Source organism: Gekko japonicus, unplaced genomic scaffold (genome assembly GCF_001447785.1).
Source record: "Gekko japonicus isolate JY-2015 unplaced genomic scaffold, Gekko_japonicus_V1.1 scaffold525, whole genome shotgun sequence".
In the NCBI taxonomy this organism is placed as follows: Eukaryota; Metazoa; Chordata; class Lepidosauria; order Squamata; family Gekkonidae; genus Gekko; species Gekko japonicus.
In genome coordinates this window covers 55,134-58,366 of record NW_015163620.1, presented here as the reverse complement: position 1 = coordinate 58,366, position 3,233 = coordinate 55,134, and positions in this window count along the sequence as shown.

The following is a 3,233-nucleotide window of genomic DNA, read 5'->3' as shown; positions in this document are numbered from 1 at the left end:
GTAAGCCACTCTGAGACTCCTTTGGGTAGTGAAGGGCGGGGTATATATCCAATCTCTTCTCTTTAATGCTGTTGCCCTTTTATTCATTACAATATTTTGGGATGTGATAATGTAGCTCATTTTTTGTGATAGAACAATTCTGTTCTGTGCTTGACTCCCACTAAAACTCTGCTGTTTCCAACCATGTGCTGAAGTTCTGCTCTGAGCCAGTCTTCGGGAGAGGAGGCTATAAATTAATTAAATAATGGCTAATAATAGTATTAGATGGAGTCCCCAGTCTCTTAATTCCCTGTCCCGGATCTGAGACCACAATCTAATGCAGTGATAGTGGTTCAGGAGCCACCTGTGGCTCTTCTGAGCACTATCCCCCAAAGCGACATCTGTCCCATATTTTAGGAAAGTAGGCAGGCCTCTTGCCTGATGGAGGACTGGTTGGAAGTTAGTTCCCACCTTGAAGAAGCTGCTGCTGAAGGAATGGAAATGCTACAAGCTGCTGGTGGACCTCCGGAGGGCCCCTGGTATTTTTGGCCGATGTGTGACACAGTGTGTTGGACTGGATGGGCCACCTGCCTGACCCAGCATGGCTTCTCTTATGTTCTTATGTCTGGCGCAGTGATGCTCTGCGCTCTTGGTGCTTGGGGGTGTGGCCTTATGACACACTTCCGGTGATGTCAGGGGATGTGGCATATGCTAATGAGTTATGCTAATGAGCTCCGGCAGCTCTTTTTCTACAAAAAGACCCCTGCGCACAGATACCACATTATTGCAAGAGACCCATATGAGAATCCCACTATTTTACAAGCTAATTGGATACAACACCAATATCATGCAAAAGGTATTTCTAAGGCTCGTGAAGTGGCGGTGCTCATTTCCAAGAATGTCTGCTTTCAGCATAAAGCTACACTTGCCAACCCATTGGGGTGCTTCATCTTTGTAAAAGGTCTCCTGGAGGGAAAAATGACCATGATAGCTTTGGTCTATGCCCTGAATGACAAACAATTAAAATCTGCCTCCATTCCTGAGGACTGGAAGGTAGCAAATGTCACTCCCATCTTTAAAAAGGGTTCCCTGAACTCACCCTGGAAGCTAAAATGACCAAACTGTTACGCTAACGTTTTATTTACATGTTGAGATCTGCACCATGAAACACTTGGGGGGGGGGAGCATCAGAGCAGTCACAAAACTGCTGTCTTGCAATTCTATGCCATGACTGTCAATTCTCCAAAACTCACAGACTCACTGGAAAAGACAACAATGCTAGTAAAAGTTGAAGGCAACAGGAAAAGAGAAGACCCAACATTAGATGGATTGCCTCAATCAAGGAAGCCATGGCTTTCAGTTTGCAAGACCTGAGCAAGGCTGTTAATGATAAGATGTTTTGGAGGTCATTCATTCATAGGGTTGCCCTAAGTAGAAAGTGACTTGATGGCACTTAACACACACACACACACACACAACTGACAGCCAAACCCAACTTTCTGAAGGGCTGAAAAATAAGTAGGTTTTTAAAAATGCAATAAAATAAAATAAAATTGCAAAATGAAAAAGTGAGGGAGATTTCCCCACCCCCCAGCTTACACAGAAAAGCAGCCTGGAATCAGATCTCTTCAATTGAAAGGACTAGAGATCACAGTGGAGCTGGAGCTTCTCCTGCTGCTGCTTTGAGAGGAGCTGCAGGCACGACTGGGGTCCCCCCCCCCGATTTCCCCATGCCCCACTAATCAAACTTTTCTGGCTATGTCCCTCCAAAAAGAAGGAGGGAGGCAAATGTTAAATTATAAACATGTAACCCATTTCTGGGGAATGATCACAAATGTCATTGCAGAAGTATAGACAGGTTTTCCTTGTCCCTATAGGGAAAGGACAGATATAGGGGAATAATATTTTCACCCAAAGGGCAAGAGCAAAGCTACTACACCAAACACATGGACAGATCTTTAGCAAGTTTATCACACTGCATATGTCACTAGAAGCAATGTTATATTATCTACAGAAAAGTGACTGGTTCTACTTCAACTATTATTCAAAGCTAGAACAGTGTGCTAGATGTTATACACAACCCAAAAGTGGTAGTCTAAGTCCAGAAGGTTTTTGGACTATAGGAGAAACAGAAGATATGGAAAAGAATTACTCATTAGTACTGCAAGTAGGAGGACTTCCAGCTTTGGCACTCGCCATGGCAGTCGCAATCTCCCGGAGCTTCAGGAGATGCACGCCAGAGTCTGTGGCTGGGAGGGGTTGCAAATGTCCACACCTACATCGGAGCCCTTGTGAACGGCTCCCAGCCATGGGGTGCTAGGAGAGTCCTTCCTCCGGTGACTGGCAGACGAAGGGGGGCTGCTCCATGCCCCAAAGGTCCCGCTGCAGAGCTTCCTTGAGTGGAACTAGAGACGCACACTGGATCAAGCGTTTGGTGGCCGAATGAACTGTGATTAAAAGTGATTCCATCATTGAAATGTGAGTCAAGTCTAAGCAAAAGCACCAGAAAACTAGCTGAAAGCTCTCCCCTTTGGAAGCGGTGGGGGGCTCCCCCTCGACAAGAAAATAAGCGAACATTTTGCAGCAAAGAAAGGGGGGAGCAAGCTATTTAAACAAGGTGGACGGAAATAAAAAACTCATAAGAACTTACCAAGCTTTTTTAGGGATTTCGGAGACTTTGGTAACTTTTCCAAAAAGTAAACATTCTCCAATATGGCGCCTCAAAGAAAGGAGAAGAAAGATAAGCTACCGAAACCGAAGCCTCTTGCTGGAAGTGCCAGCCCAGCAAGTTCTGTCCCTAGATAGGACACAGTTACATCTCCAAAGGATGCTGAATGAGGCGCTGCGACCTCTGCTGGAACAAGTCACGTCATTGCATTAAAAATTTGACACTCAACAAATCCAGCTGAGTGAGACGGTTAAAAAAACAGAGCAAATGCAGCAAGAGCTTAAAGAGGTGGATGCCAACACCAAGAAGCTTAAAAAACAAATGCAGGTGATGGAGAAAAAAAGATCAGTTGATGAGTCTTATTTGTTACAGCTGCAAATGGAAAGGGCAAGCTACACCCTTAGATTTCAAGGGATTCCTGAAGAGAAGGGAGAAAATTTAAAACAGATTATGTGTGACTCTTTAGGCCCTGTGGCAGATTTTAAAGCAGATACTTTACAAGGTCTTTAGGTCGTATTCTGAATTTACAAGAAAGAATAATCTGCCCGGGGAAGTGATGGTGAGATTCTCCAGAAGACAAGTGCGA